We start from the raw sequence: 16,206 nt of genomic DNA, 5'->3' as shown, positions 1-16,206 counted from the left end.
AGCATGGTCCCCTATATAAATACAATTTAGATATCCTGGTCAGCAATGTACCAGACAAGGCTTGGCTGGAGAATTTCTCCTTATATAGTGCCTGTTGGGGGGATGAGCACTGTGGGCCTGTTACTGTGGGTAGTGCAGGGAGCCTAGCTACTGGTGGCATCAAAGCTAGTATTGCTTTTTCGGTGGATGAGATCAAGATAGCGATAGGTAGCCAACGCTGTAATTGAGCTCTGGGCTCTGACAATGTCCCAGCAGATCTGTTAATCACGGCTCCGATTTCTGGGCCCTTGTTCTGGCTCAGGGCTACCATAATATCTGTGCGGATGGGGTAATACCTCCCTCTTGCTCTAGCTCGATTTATTCAGCTAATTTATAAAAAGGGACCCAGGGCATCTCCCGTTGCATACAGGCCTATATCGCTATTAGACTCTCTTTTTAAAATCCTGGGTTGCGACATTTTGGCCTGCCTCGAGGATTGGGTCAGGAACAGTGGGATTCTCTCCCAGGTCCAGCTGGGATTTAGGTCGGGGCTGGGCACGGCAGAGCAGGTCCTCAATCTCTATCTGGTAACCGCACACTCACTGTATGTTAAGGAGGAGCCAATCTACTTGGCGTTCATGGACCTGAGCACAGCATTTGACAAGGTGAATTGTGCCAAGTTGTGGGATGTGCCAGATCCTTGAACTGCCCTTCGATTTTGGTAAGTCTTTTGGCCAGAATGCATTAATCTACGCAGGTGAGTGCAACGATTGGTATCAATGGACATTGTACAAGTTTTGCAGTCGAACTGAAGGTGTGCCAGGGCTTCCTCCTGGTGCCTCTCATTTTCTGTCTGTATATGAATGGCCTCTACAAACACCTTCTAAACTCCTCTCCTGATGTACCCAGGATAGGTGGTCAGTCCCTCCCGGTTCTTGTATACGCAGATGACTTTGTCTTGATGGCGTGTATCCCGAGAGCTCCGCAGTCCCTTATCTCTGACTATGCTGCTTTTATGGATGGGCTACACCTAGTGGCGAATGCAGCAAAGTCAGCTGTAGTGGTCTGTTGGAAGATGAGGTGCATGGTTAAATTCAGGGCTATGCATTGTATTCTCAGAGTCGATCATTTCGACTATCTGGGGGTCAGATTTTCCACCAAATTTTGTGCCACTGCCCCATATATCAAACCAGGCTGTGTGGTTCAAGCAGGCTCTGGGTGGGGTTATCAGGGCAATGACCATGCTCAAAGCTAAACCAATCAATCTATTTCTCAAACTGTACAAAGGGAAGGTGGCCTCTGTTGCCAGATTTGGCATGGAGCTGTGGGGCAATGAAAATGCTGACGCTGTGCAAATAGTGGAGAATCAGTTCTTCAAGCAATTGTTGGGCCTGCCATCGTTGGCTTCAGATTTTGGAGTACACATGGAACTGGGTTGTAGGCCAATCAGGGATTTGTGTTTTCCTTGCAGCCCGTCTTGCACTGGCTTAGGCTTTGGGGTAACTAAAGAGCTACTCTCACTCCTGAATTGATCACCTCTATGATAGCCAAAGATCCCGGTGGTAAGATCCTGTGGCTGTGCCACGTTATGAAACAACTGAAGGCAATTAATATTACGCATTTATTTCCGCCTCGCAGTGTGCTTTCACGAGTTGAGATAAAACTCTCGACCGCCCGTTTCTACGTGCATGTGGGCTCTAATAGAGAAAGTGGCTAGCTGCTGAAAACCACAGAGGGCTAATGATCATCATGTCCCCGGGTGTGCAGAAATATTTCCTGCTGGCAGAATTCCCAACAGACTGTGTACTCATAACTAGGGCACGGTTTAACTGTGTCCCACTAAGGGCAGTGGTAGCGGCTTGGTCTGGGGGGGGGTGTTAATTGGTCCTGCCCTCCGTGTGAGGTGCCATATGAGGACCTTGCACAATTGGTTCTTTTTTGTCCTGCATATACGAAAGTGAGAGGCTCTGTCCTGCGGCCCTTACTGCTTGAAATGGGATTTGTGCAATATTGGCTACTTTAATACATTTGTTGTGGGCTGATTCACCTCGTGTGGGCTGGTCCCTGCTTACATACCTACAAACTGAACTTTACCTGAGGAAATGTATGCTATGAAGTGTGACATAATAAGTGAATCTATATGTTTATCATTGTGCTAGGATGTGAATCGTCTCTGAGAATTTTAGAGTTCTTATGGAAATGGTTTTTACTGTAATGTATGTGTATTGTATTCTGTATTTTGTAGTGTTTTTATGGAATGTAATTTGCATTTCCGAAAATAAACATAATGATGATGAGAATGCACTGATGAGAAATAGCATTCACTACCTTATTGGAATCAATGCACATTACACACCCCATCGCTAAAGCAGCTTTGCAAAACTTAATGGAAACAGTTATACAAAGGATGCAGGAGTGGTTTGCAAGCCTTCTATGGTAACACTGGCATATATTGGTGCAACCTGCATGGACATGTATGGTCAAGGCAAGCATGGAAATGGTTTTTATACTGGCATTATGTTGTGAGCAAAGGCATCATGAAAACCTGTTGAAAAATGCTCATGTTATCTGTTGGGCACTTGCATCTATCAGGCTTTTTAATGTACTGCTATACAAAACCAAGTGCGAACTGTGTTGCTTTTTACCCATTTTCTCAGAGAATGTGTGCTGTAAAATGTACAATTTCAAACCATTATTTTAGAAATGTTGGGGGTATAAACCACCATGTCCGCCTCCTCCCGCTTTGGTTGATTTGGGCTCCCTCACTATGATCGGTGGCTCCCACATATTCAGAGCAAATATTTGCACCCTCGAATTAAATAATTCACTAGCTGCCACTACTCAATGCAGCATTCCCGTGAAACAGTTGTCATCTGATACTTTGCCCATCTGGCATTTGGATAATGCACAAATAAGAAAATCGTCCATGATTGACTACACTGCATAGCAAATGAACTTCTTGTTAATAATTTCTAATTAAAATGTCAGTACATTTCTCCAAATATCAAAGGTAGAAATGCCACATGACACCACTCTGTACAGCAACATTTGAATGCTCGATGTGACCAGAGTTACTGGCCTAACTTGATGACAGATGCTTCATTTCCCACTATGCTTCCCAAATATTTCTTGCACAATAACCCTATAGAGATACAAGATGGTGTCCGAAAAGGTTCCGACCCTCCCGTCCCCTGCACACCTTTGCGCTGAAAAACAGCAAATAAATGGTACAACAATTGGTACATATAACTTGACGGATAAATTCATAGATGAAGGATTCAACCGAGCCAATTCTGCAAGTAGTTGTTCTTTATAATTCCAATATATGAAAAGCACAATGCGTTTCAGGACCAACACTTACCTTCATCAGGTGCAGTAAATCTATAAAGTAACACAATGTATATTGTAAATTCCTCTTGGAATTTATCTCTAATGTTATGAACTCACAAGTGGTCAATGGTTCCATTGAAGATTTTGTGTATTTTGTGAATTATCACTCTCCGAATATTCATATTCATTTACTTATGAACTATATAGTCAACATGGTGTTTATGGAAATTACTATTTTGGTAAAAAAAACTTGATTAATTATACATTACGTTACATTGTAGATTTACGGCAGCTGAGGAAGGGAAGTGTTGTTCCCGAAACGCGTTGTAGTTTTCATATATTGGAAATATAAAGATCTCTCAGATCTACTGTGTTTATCTATGGGGGTCTCTCCTTTCTACTAGTTTCTCCATAGGAGGGTGGGGCAGGTTCATGCTGAGCAGGGGGTATGCTTGCTTGGAATTGAGGCATGTGCCACGTCACTTCCGCCTCTCCATCCCTATCAGTGCGGGTGCTGCCTCTTGCTGATACTTGTGCTTGCTTTGGGGCTGATGGAACCCTCTCTAAATCCTCTGCCTGCTAGCAGCTCTACTTACCACTTTGCCCCACTGAGCCGGGGTGTTTAGTTTAGTTTAGTTCAGTTTGTTTATTTATATATATATAAATATATAGCGCAGCCAAACCCTGGGGTAACTGAGCGCTTTATCGTTAAGGGACAACATGGTTACATAGAGTTGCACAAGCAGGAAATAGCAGTGGATGATACAGCACAATAAATAGCATGAGGACCAGGTTACAGAATGGTCCGTAGTGAGAGAGCATGGTGAAAATGTAACACATTACAGATTAGTCTGTTGCAGTCGCAGCACATATTTGCTGCAAGAAAAATAGGGTGCATGATTTAGCTAAGTGCAGGCTAACAGTCTACTGTTGGGTCAGGAGCCAACTCATTCTTAGTCACTTGCGCAACCTGCGGAGGATGCAATGCTTTGCCAGCTCATCCAGGATACACATGTGTGACCTAGAGCTTGCTAACAGATGTCTGCAGAGGGTTCATCCACCAGCCTTGGAACCTCACCAATGTAAAGCATATGATCCTTTGGGTTGATTTTCCAGCTTTCGGGTAGCAGAAAACATAAGATTGGTAAATCAGAAATTTGATTCTGGATGGTGGGAGCTGAGTAAAACAAAAGAGTTATGGACATAACTGATTCCTGGAATCTGGTGCAGCAGTGACGCAAGGACCGCACGCCAAGAAGGACCCTGCGCCAGCCGTGGCACAGATGAAAACTTGCGCTGCATGTGTATTCAAGGATTCCAAGAGGCATTAGGAGCCATCGCGCAAGTAACAGAAAGCTGCACAACAAACACCCTGAACATGCCTCACGCACACCAAAAAGCAGTGAAAGGACTAACACGGCGCAATCCTCCGCGCCATCCCTGGCCCAGCATCCAGCACCCTAGCAAAATCATGCGACAACACCTCGCAATCCCCGGCCACACCTCAGAGAAAATGCGTGCCCTCCCATGCAAGCCCAGGACGTACCGCAGCAAAATCGCACGACAACATCTCCCAATAACCGGCCGCACCACAGAGAAAACATGTGCCCTCCTACGCAATCCCAGGCTGTACCCCAGTGAAATCGCACAACACCCCGGAATCCCTGGCCGCAACCCAGAGAAAACTCATGCCCTTCAACGCAAGCCATGGCTGTACCCCAGCGAAATCGCATGACAACACCTCGCAATCCCCGGCCACACCCCAGAGAAAATGTGTGCCCTCCCATGCAAGCCCATGCCGTACCCCAGCAAAATCGTGTGAAAACAACCCACAATCCCCAGCCGCACCCCAAAGAAAATTCATGCCCTACCACGCAAGCCCAGGCCACTCCCCAGCAAAATCGTGCACCCCCTCGTAAGTGCAGGCTACACCTGTTACTAAAACCTTAGTCCCCCCTACACCCTTGTCACCCACCCTGTCCACATACCCCCCACTGCACATGAACCATTGTAGTACACACACCACCCCCAGGCCCCTTCACCTGTGACACTCTTGCAGGCAACCCCCTCCAGAAGGGACAACAACCCCCAGGCCGCATCACCTGTGACACCCCGTGCAGGCAGCCCTCTCCAGAAGGGACAGCACCCACATGCCCCTTCACCTGTGACACCCCTGCAGACAGGCCACTCCAGAAGGGACAACACCCCCCCAGGGCCCCTCACCTTTGACACCCCCTGCTGGCAGCCTCCTGCAGAAGGGACACCAACCCCCAGGAACCCTCACCTGTGACACCCCGTGCAGGCAGCCCCCTCCAGAAGGGACACCACCCCCACTCCCCCATGCGGGCAGCGCACTCCAGAAGGGACACCAACCCCTGCAGGCCCCTCACCTGTGACACCCCCTGCAGGCAGCCTACTCCAGAAGGGATACCACAGCCCCCTCCAGAACGGACACCACCCAAGGCCCACTCACCTGTGACAACCCCTGCAGACAGTACTCTGACAGTATGACACATCACCACTGCAATGATCGTCTTTTGCTCACCTGAACCTCTGTGGTGTGACAGCAGCATGATTATCATCATGAACATGTATCCTGCTTATAAAAACAAATGCATTCACCGTAGCTACATCCATGAGTGCAGCATGTGCTCACACATCCTTCCTGGCCTTAATCATCCCACAACATATACATGTGACTAGTGATTTGTAAAACTGGTTCCTACTGGCCACGCGACAATGCCATGGCATCAAAGCACAGCGACCGAATGTGTGTCCACGACAGAAGCAAACATACCAGCAATGTCTGCTACATCCATAAACAATGTGCAGGTGTTTCACAGCCTGAGCATGAGTGAGCTTGGTGGGAAAAAACTGTTATGGAAATATCACGTGACCGGTCCAGGCATGGGTGAGTATACGTTCCAGGCATGGGTGAAGTATAGGGCAGTCAGAGAGTGCATGACTCACAGACACTGTTTAAATGTGCAGCCACTGTGGAATATCGAAAATGTGCCACTACTGCATTCCAGTGGTAGAGTTTGACCAACACCTGAGAGAAGGCATTCAGTGATACAATATGCAGCAGAATTTGTATGCACGACTTGTGTGTTACACATCAATAAGAAAGTCATGTTCTATGATGGTGACCATGCAACACACCCGCAGTCAGACCACCTCCCTCCACCCCAACCACAGTGACGCCAAAGACAGAGTGATGCAGCACAGGTGAAAGGAAATAGTATTAGACAGTGCATACCCATCCGTATAGTTGACATACCACTATCTGGATAGAAGCACAGGCTCCAAATTGAACTAGCAAACAGGCCCACAACCAAATGAACAGCAAGAATCGAGGAATTGTACAAACAAAAATATATATTATGAATATATTATTGCGTACTTCCATTCTTACCATTACAGTAGCTTTCCGGGCTTTGCGTATGCATTTTTTGTGTTGCTGGATGCCACAGTGTATCACGTAATGCTATTTATTTTTACAGACGCTATTGAGGTCTCGTGTATGCATATTTTTGTTTTTTTGGGGTGCCTGTGCATTACGCATCCTGTATTTTTGTCACCAGGCGTACTTTTGAGCCTTGCTGGACCACAGAAGTACATTTTCCATCACATACACTGCCCCCTGACTCGAGTTGCCCCGGATAATTGCTTGGTGTGCCTTCCATTGTTCAAGTCCACCTGGACCATGAGTGGAAAGGCCCCAAGAGGGATAGGTGGCAGAGGTGGCCGGGTTGGGGATGTGCAGCGGAAGCTGCTGCCCCCCCACCCCCGGGTCAGGGAGCTGCAGTGAAAGCTGTGCCCCCCTGGGTCAGGGACTGGCAGTGGAAGCTGCTGTCCCCCCCAGGGCCAGGGACCTGAAGTAGCAGCTGCTGTCCCTGTCCCGAAGGGTAATGGATGTAGAGTGAAAGCTGATGCCCCCTACCCCGTGCTGGGGTCAGGGTCCTGCAGTGGAAGCTGCTGTCTCCCCTCCACCCCCCAGGGTCAGGGATCTGCAGTTGCAGCTGCTGTCCCTGTCCTGAAGGGTAAGTGACTTGTAGTGGAAGCTGCTGTTCCAGCATCAGTGGGTGATGCCAATGGCCAGGTCACTAGTGGTCCAGCATCTGGTGCCCTGAGTGGTACCAGCCATATAGGGAATGCACCACGTGCCAAGTAGGCAAAGCCTGCACAGCAATAAAAGGCTCTACCCCATGGCACGGCACAGGAAACCGGCACATTGAGGAAGAGGAACTTCAATTATGAAGAACTCCAGATCCTCATGGACTACATGAATGAGCACCACCATGACTTGTGCCTGAAACCAGGGAGCACACATACACCTGCTCAGCATATGGTGCATTGGCAGCATGTCACGGATGAGATCAACGCCTCAGCATATGAGAAGCGCACTGCTTCTCAGTCATGAAGCGGTGGAATTACCTTAACCGTCGCACCAAATATAAGCTGGGTGCCAACCTCGCCTCTGCTATGGCAACTGGGGGGGTTCACCAAAGGGGCAGGAGCTCACCCCACATGAACAGGCTATGAGCAAGTTCATTCATATGGATCAGGTGCAAGGCGTGGGAAGCCTGCCAGATTACGAGGGCACGTCTGGTGAGTGACCAAGCTGGTGCATCCTGAGTATGTGTAGGGAAACAAAACCAAGAAGTATGAATGTGTTACACTTGTGCCTGCATTTGAATGACTGCCCTGGCTGAACCATGTCATGGTGTACTGACTTGTGCACAGTGTACTCTAAAGTGGATCCAACCCATGTGTCATACATCCGTTGCACATGGCATTGTGATAGTAGTCATCCCCCACCAGCATACACAAACAACATTTTCAACATGCTACCACAACGTGGCATCTAATTAGTTGCATCAGTGATGTCAGTGACTCTGCTCTGCTAGACAAGTGCTTGTGTTAGACCCACATGTTACACATCATGCACTGCATGGTGTAGATTGTCTATTCACACATGTACGTAGGTGGTTACATGCTACAGATAACTTTCATGAAGACTACCAGCAGGCCTTAAACTGTGCCATGAGTGACATTGTATTTTTCAACACTGTGCACATCCCCACTGCAGCAATGGCACTGACCCCGTTGTCAAATATTTGTCAGGATTCATCAAACCTCCCACACTCAGCACACACTCCATGGGTCCATGCCCCTGTCCCTCTTTTGTGTCACTGTCTTTTCTTCCTGTCTCTCAGTGCATGTAATTACTCTATGTACATCACACACCTTGTCTAGGTGTTACTCTTATAGTCATACTACAACTGGGTCTCCACACTCAGGCCATGTCCACATTGTGTGCACTCCCTGTGCCAGTTCTACACTGGTGTGGCATGAGATCGATGTGCACTTGGATGTGAATATGTGTGTACATGTTGACATGTAATGTAATGTTACAGAGCCCTATGACCATGTCCATTTGGCATGTATTTGGCAATAGTTTGCTGTGGCATGGGCCAGTGTGTGCTTTCAGAGAACCATGCATGTTGGCAATGTGTCCACTGGCTACATGGGCAGGAACATGAAATGTTGTTGCCAATCCGCATATGCCATGATCAGATGGCTTCTTGTACATAGTCTGTGTATGCAAGTTCTCTAATGGTAACATGTCTGTCATGTTTTGCAAGACAGCAATGTGATACAGATGTTTACTGTGAACACAATTAACATGAATTGTCATGTCTTTTTATGTCCTTGTGCAGGTGATGAGGCACCAGGTGCAGAGGAGGAGGTAAAGGAGGAACGAGAGTCTGTGCCGGTCCAGACCACCAGTGGAGGATGTGGTGTGGCAGCCCAGGAGAATCCACTGGTGCTACAGACCATCCTGGGAATGTCTAGATATGACACAGACTCTTATGAATCCAGTAGCTCTGGTGCTGAACCGGATGTCCAATCCTCAATGCTGTTAGGAAAGATTTCATTTTATATATAATGTTCCATCCAGTTGTACACCCCCAAACTTGTGTCTGCTGTTTATAGACATTAGTCTGACTTTGCCAGAGGAGCACAGCCTTCTGCTGCACACCTCGGAGCTTTCGCTCACTTTTTGCCAGTGAGTTGCATCTCTCTACATTTACCCCACCTCCACTGAGTGGATGCGCTTGGACCACTCCCGAACTTGTTCCCACCCTCCACCTCCACCTACCACTCCCCTGTAGACATCTGTGCACTTGCTCGTTCAGATTGCACCATGACTGTACATCGTCTGTCTGTTCCACCCTGTCCTCGCTCCCTGCATGGTGGCACATTCATGCACTTGGTAAAACTGTAGATTCATCATCAAACCTATTCACTGTTACCTCCTCTGTTAATTGTATAATATGCACTGACTCTGCCAGTACTCACTAGTATGATTTCAGTGATTCTAGGGCTCTGTACCAGTGTTCTTTTTCCCCTTGTTCCATTAATCCTTGAGCGCTTTGAGACACTTGCCTTGTGTATCGGCCATTTCAGGATATACTTTTACATGGCCTGCATACCATGACACAGGGGGTCATTCCTTACCTGGCGGTAAGAGGTTAACAACGCCGGTAAAGGTGCCGGAGCCGTCCACTCCTTACTGCCTCATTACGAGTTCTGCTCGCGGGACACACTAAGGCCGCCTGTTTTTACCAGGCGGCCTTAGTGGGTCCTGTGAGCAGCCCAGCATGCTAACAACCGTTGTTAGCATGCTCCTCATTCCCATTGAGTCGTATGGGGGCTTGAATGGGAATGGGGATGTTCAGGGTCTGGGTTCCTTGAATGAGGAATTATCGGGCCCTCCAAGGTCGGAATGGCCTGGTAATTCCTCATTCAAGGAACTCAGACCCGGTACCCGGTAAGGAGGTAGCCATGCCGCTAATAGCGGCATGGTTACCTCCTACCTCGTAATGACCCCCACAGTCTAATTATCATTTTACATGACATATGGGATTGTTTCGGTGACACAGAGGTGATTTAATAAAATGCTTAGCATGGTGGTAGTGGTGTCATGGGCCTCATTACAAGTTTGCCGGTACAGTAACAATGTTACCGGCAAGCTTGGTGGTACCGTTGTTACTGTACCAGAAAACTACGAATTCTGCTCATGGTGCCTTTTCACCCGCCTGTTCTGACCTGGCGGGCGGACCGGCACCCGTGATCAGAGCATGCCGGATGCACCGGCACCATTCATGAATGGTGCCGGTGCATCCGGCTTCCCCATTCCCATTGAGCCCTAAGGGGCTCAATGGGAATGGGGAAGAATATTTTCTGCCGCCCGGGAATGGGCAATTACCGGGTCCGCCGGGGTTTTAATACCCCAGTAATATCCCATTCCCAAAAACTCACAAGATCGGTGGCAGCCTGCCGGTTTTACCGGCAAGGCTACCACCGAACTTGTAATGAGACCCATTGTGTTCCTTTGGGAAACACAAAGAGAAATGTAATTTAAGTTATAAGGGATGCATACAATTTTGCACTTCCAAGGGCAGGTGCTCAGGGTGGTTTTGTGGGCAAAGGGGATTGGCCCATTGTCATCATTGTATGGCAACTGGGATGTAGCAGCCTCGTGTGCACTCCACAAGGGGGGGTTAGGTGAAATACGTTGCCACAAGCTGGGTACGTGCAGACTCTCCACGTGCCCTTTGCCCAGCCATACGCAGGCGGCGGGCCTGTGGGTGTGGATGGGGTGCTACCACTATGTCCACTGGGCCGCCACACCATGTTGCAACATTGTACAGGACACATACTGCCACTATGATTCTGCAGACTAGTGGGGGTGCATATAGCAACACACCAGCAGAGTGGTAGAGGGAGGGGTAATGTGACTTGAGCACTCTGAATGTGCGCTCCACTATGGCCCGAGTTGTAATATGGGCAGTGTTGTAACTTACCTTGGCAGGTATGTTGGGGTTGGGTATTGGTATCATCATATATGTGCTGAGGGGGTAGGCACTGTCCCCTGTAGAGGTGAGAATGTTTGTTATTTTTTGACAGTGTATATTTGTAGGAGTGAAACATGCATGCATGTGCATGGACATTCGTACTCACCAATGAGCCATGTGTTGCCATGCTTCCCAGCTTCCAGGGCCTGGTGTATGGGGGACATCCTGATAGTTGCCAGGATAGTTGGCATAGACTGAAGTAATGATGCCCTTGGCATCACACACAACCTGCACGTTGATGGAGTGCCAGTGTTTTCGGTTGCAGTATATATGCTCTGTTGCTCGAGGTGGACGTAGAGCAACATGGGTGCAATAAATGGCACCGAGCACTTTTGGGAGTGCGCCACCCCATAAATATCCTGCACCACTGCCTGCCTTTCTGCAGGTGTTCTGAGCATATATATATGCCGGCGGACAAAAGGATGTGCAGTTATTATTGCCAACACCTGGAGTAGGCAGCGTGACTGAGTCGGCTGGGAATGCCCCCAACTATGGCAGTGATACGGTGGAATGAGCCAGTGGCCAAAAAATGCAGTACTGTGAGCACCTTTTGCAAGGGGCTCAGTGCTTGGGAGCAGAGGGTGGGTGATGTGAGGTCATCTTCCCACTCTGTGACCAAAGTCTAAGATGATATGAGAGGGGAACCTATACCTGCCATAGACCTAGTCATCAGGCATCCCAAAAAGGGTGGTCCTTGGGTGGAAGATCCAGGCCCTGGCCATCCTCCTCCTCCTCCTGTGGTGTCTCACGATCACTGCTGCAGCAAATGGTACATTCATCGTAGCTGTGTACTGCGTTTGTTGATCGCACATGCTTTTTATGCATGTGTTTGTGTGCGCGTTGACGTTTACGCTTGCTATTGCGTGCCATACGTGCTTCAGAATGAGTGCATATTTTTTCGCGTGCTGGCGAGCACTGTTCAATTCCATGAATACAGTTGTTTTGTGCACATATGGGTGGTGTGATTGTTTGAATGTGGAACGTCCCTCGTAAACCCACATTTTCGCTTGTTCTTCCCCATTCCACGTGTTACGCCCCCTTTTTAGATGCCTGCACAGGCCCGGCCAGCCCTTCGCTGGGAGTGTTGTGCAAGGCCTTTGTGGTGTTGCAGTGACTTATTGGACTGGCACAGATTCCTCCGAAGTCCCAGGTAAGCACCGCGCATTGTGTTCCATGAATTGAAAAACATGGGGCCTCATTACACGGTAGGCGGTAGGGATTTACCGGTACCGGTAAAATACCGGTACCGGTAAATCCCTGCCGCCTTACTACGAGGTCCCTTAGCGGGTTGGAGTTTTAACGCCTGCTTTTTGCAGGCGTTAAATACCAACCCGCTAAGGGACCTCGGAGCTAATTACGGCACCGCTAAATTGCGGTGCCGTAATTAGCGCCTTCCCCATTCCCATTGAGCCCTATGGGGCAGAAATGGGAATGGGGAAGGGCAATGGCGGAAGGGGGATTTACCGCCCCTCCAACCTTAGGATGGGGCGGTAAATCCCCTTTCCGCCAAGGCGGTGCCGGTATTTTACCGGCATGAGCCATGGCGCTAATAGCGCCATGGCTCACCGCCTACCGTGTAATGAGGCCCATGGACTTGAGCGCGATTTCACATACAAGCCCCCACTTTCCACGCAATTTATTCCATGAATCAGGGTCAATGCGTTTCATTTGTCATAATCACTATTATTGCTTTGGCTAACCTTCCATGTCATCATTTGTTACGGCGTTATAGAAGCAGACCATCCATATTCAAAGTAGCCTCGAGGGTATGTATGGAAGACATCCCAGAGAAATGCCAGTGGTTACGATGTATATAGAAAGCCTTCCAACTAGTTTTAATTAGTCTCACTTGGCGAGAGAGCTTATATGATAAAAAGCGCGTCCCTTGCTTGCTGCACTAGAGAACCAAGCTGCCCCTCAGAAAAAAAAAGTCTAAAAACGTCTGGGCTTGCCTGCATTCAAACATAGAGGAGCAAGGATTTAGCAGTTTGGGTTGGACGGCTCCCGTTAGTGGCAGCATCAAGACTGGTTTCAAAGTTTCTGGTCCCCTCTGTAATCAGAAGCAGACCAGGTTTGGAGAATGCCAGTGGTTATGATTGATTCAACACCTGCCGTCCATGACTCTTGAGTCTGGAGGAATCAGAATGTTTGTACAGATGCTTAAGTCTTGGCCATGCATCAAAAATGGGCATTTGACTGTGATGTCACTACCTAGGTTGTTCCTCCCCATAATGCCACTTCCCGTGCCCAGTGCTATGAAGCCCACAGTACCCATGATGAGTGCTTCACTAGTCAGAGAGCCCACAGGTCCAGTTGTGTTTAATCAAAGTCAGTGTATTGAACACAGGGTGAATAAATACTCAGTGCATTGACACCATATGGAGCTTGTTATGTGCCGTATAAAACGGTTAAGTAAATGAATGAACAGAGAAAGAATGAACAGATACATAGGCATAAGCGGGCTTTGCTTTCTTTTTTCACTAACAAGAATCCTTACAATTTAAGTATGTTTCATTTTCTTGACCATGTACTTTAAAATTCGTTTTTTGTCTGAAAACAACAATTCACCCAAGGCATCAACTACCTTGTCCCCTAACTAGAGCCAGCTGACCCACCAGTGACAGATGGCATCACCGTGGCAACGAGGGAAATCCTGCAGGCCCCCAGACCAGGAAACGACCATGTCTAAAACAATATTGTCAGGGCCACCAAACATGGTCAAACATGTTCCCCAATTATTCGACAAATAGCTTTCCCTTCAAATTTTTCGAAAATACATTTGCATAATGACTGAAGACCTTCATTATGCTTTTTAGTTAGCAGTCCAGGTGTCAACTGGTGATTTTCAAGTGCCAGTGTCTAACCCCAACAGCTAACTCTAAACAATTTCCAATATCAAGGGTAAGATTTGTGCAATGGAGGGAGTTGTTTCCAGTCAACTGCAAGAGAAATTAAGTGTGAAAGTCAATGAACCTGCTACACCTGAAAAGGAAATGAAGACGCGCATGAAAAGGAAAAGAAACACAGCCTCCCTGAAGACTGATGGAGTCATGAAAACGTGCGTTTGGAGGAGAAGTCAATGCAGGAAAACTTGACTCGCAACAGAGTGCTCGCCTTGTCACTAATTCTTAACCAATTTCAAATTTGATAAACGGCCTGCTAGTGGGGGCCGTGACCAGAGCTGTGTGCTGGCCGAAAAGCAGTCAAATTCCCCCCTAGTAATTTAAGCGTCCAGAAAGAGCTTTTTAGCCAAGAAAGCGCATGACGCAGGAATGCGTTACTCGATGCCTCGGTGTCAAAATGAAATGTGACGTCACTAGATTGTGACAGAAAATAGCAGGTCACTCATGCAAGTCTGAGGTCGGGACTTTTACACGACACTCCTGATCAGGCTAGACTGGAGAACAGGCAAAGTAAAAAACAAAGACGCCGCGGAGGCGGGGCTGGTGCGGTGGGGGATCGGTACATGCTATCAAGCCATACACACACTCGAATAATACATATAATCTATAATATGAGATGGCAGACTAGATTATACACACCTCTAAATAATCCGTTCGAGCAGATGAAACATCCCGTCGGATAATGTACCCCAAAGATGATGCAATGGAACAGATAGGGGAAGCTGCCAGCTAATAGATGCTATCGATATCACATCAGCTGATCCAGTCCTGTACAAGCTACATCACATCTGCTGACGCAGTATGTTGGTTTCTGTTGATTCAGTACATAACACGAAATCAGATACAGTTTCAAATTGAACAAGGCCACTCGCAGCAGTGAATACATCCGTTTGGATGATAAACCCACATATAATAAAAACATCATGTCTGATATAACATCAGATCAGGGCAAAAGCGCCTCCCGTCAAATGATACGTCCCATCAGGTCATTTCACAATACAGTACAGGCCATCATGTAATATATCGAATACAATCAGACGTCCCATCAGGTGATTTCACAATACAGTACAGGCCATCATGTAATATATCGAATACAATCAGACGTCCCATCAGGTGATTTCACAATACAGTACAGGCCATCATGTAATATATCGAATACAATCAGACGTCCCATCAGGTGATTTCACAATACAGTACAGGCCATCATGTAATATATCGAATACAATCAGACGTCCCATCGGGTGATTTCACAATACAGTACAGGCCATCATGTAATATATCGAATACAATCAGACGTCCCATCAGGTCATTTCACAATACAGTACAGGCCATCATGTAATATATCGAATACAATCAGACGTCCCAATATCGAATACAATCAGACGTCCCATCAGATGATTTCACAATACAATCCCCCCATTAGTACTCACTGCAGATTGGTTTAATGCGGATTCTGCTTGGATCTCCCTTGAAGGGATCTTTCTTAAGCTCTCTCCAGGAGACTTCCTTTAAGAAGACTGCTCAGGATTGGTTCACGGGAGAGTTGGACTCATCCTTGAGCAGGCAGGCGAGGGGCGTGCCTGGTAGATCTGGTAGCACCGGCTGCGGATCCAGAGAGAGGAATTTGCCATTTGCCCCAGAACTTGACAGAAGGCAGCTCCTCTCCGCCTGCCTCCCTGACCTTAGCAGGACGGCCCCACAGGTGCACCAAGTGCAGCTAGGCTGTGGGGTTGGGGTTAGAGGAAAGCAGTCTACTAAACAAAGAGTGCAGGGACACGGTCACATGTCTCCATTCATTCAGAGTAGGGTCTTGGAGTTGGGGGACAGACACCTGAAAATGAAATAAGGCCCCTCACAGCACTGGTAGCAGCTATGTCTTCCAACTCTTTATTTTAAATGTTCTCAGGCGATCTAAGCAGAAAGAGTGATATACGAAATCGCCATATACAATACACACATAAGCAGATATGTAGATGATGCAGGAGTTCAGGAGAAAGCCTGTTAGTCCAGGCACATGTGTGTGCCTTAGTGCAAATTACTATTGTCCGCATAAGTAGCGCTTTGTGGCA

The 16,206-nt window shown here is 47.7% G+C and overlaps 1 protein-coding gene across 3 annotated transcripts in view; it reads right to left on the bottom strand.

The window, feature by feature from the left end:
- LOC138503244 (uromodulin-like) overlaps positions 1-15,668 on the bottom strand; it is a 282,160-nt gene extending 266,492 nt beyond the window's left edge. For 2 of the 3 annotated variants that reach the window (XM_069622836.1, XM_069622838.1), the window contains exon 1: positions 15,568-15,668. The gene's annotated coding sequence lies outside the window, so the exon portion shown is untranslated. Of the gene's footprint in view, positions 1-14,776; positions 14,949-15,567 lie in introns of those variants that run through there. The other variant, XM_069622837.1, reaches the window with a different exon arrangement.
- Between the last annotated feature and the right edge of the window lie 538 nt (positions 15,669-16,206).

The sequence above is a fragment of the Ambystoma mexicanum genome, chromosome 11, assembly GCF_040938575.1.
Source record: "Ambystoma mexicanum isolate Mex_15411 chromosome 11, UKY_AmexF1_1, whole genome shotgun sequence".
NCBI lineage: Eukaryota > Metazoa > Chordata > Amphibia > Caudata > Ambystomatidae > Ambystoma > Ambystoma mexicanum.
This window is presented reverse-complemented; position numbering and strand designations above follow the sequence as displayed.